The sequence below is a fragment of the Cebus imitator genome, unplaced genomic scaffold (assembly GCF_001604975.1).
Source record: "Cebus imitator isolate Cc_AM_T3 unplaced genomic scaffold, Cebus_imitator-1.0 Scaffold338, whole genome shotgun sequence".
NCBI classification, from domain to species: domain Eukaryota; kingdom Metazoa; phylum Chordata; class Mammalia; order Primates; family Cebidae; genus Cebus; species Cebus imitator.
The window spans coordinates 1,154,711-1,155,345 of NW_016107653.1; positions in this window are offsets into that span (position 1 = coordinate 1,154,711).

Here is a 635-nt window from a genome sequence, read left to right on the forward strand (position 1 = left end):
CCTTGCTGCATGCCCACCTGGTGCCACTCAGACATGTGCCCACCTTGCTGCATGCCTACCTGGTGGTGCCCAGACACATGGCCACCTTGCTGCATACCCACCTGGTATCACTCAGACACGTGCCCACCCTGTTGCATGCCTCCCTGGTAACACCCAGACATGTGCCCACCCTGTTGCATGCCCACCTTGTGATGCCCAGATGTGTGCCCACCCTGTTGCATGCCCACCCTATGCTGCTCACACATGTGCCCACCCTGCTGCATGCTCACCAGATGCTGCAGGCACAGAGACAAAAGCTCAGTCCTGCATTCAGAAGTCGCTGGATCGGTGGGGGCCAGTGTGGTTGCAGAGCTGTGAACAGTGCATGCGACCCCCTGGGTGGTGGCAGCTCAGAGCTTCTGCGGAGCCGGGGATGTGGTAGGGACGGCTTCCCTAGAGGACGGCATCCAATCGTGTCAATGATTCCAAGCAAAGTGATAGGGCCCAGGAAGGGCAGGACAGGGCGGGGAGGCCAAGTAATGCTGGAGCAGAGAGGGAAACCGGGCGGTTCTGAGGCACCTGTGAATGAGAAAGGAAGAAGGAAGATCCACACTCAGCCTGGGCAACCACGGAGATGGGAGGGTTCGCTGACAGCG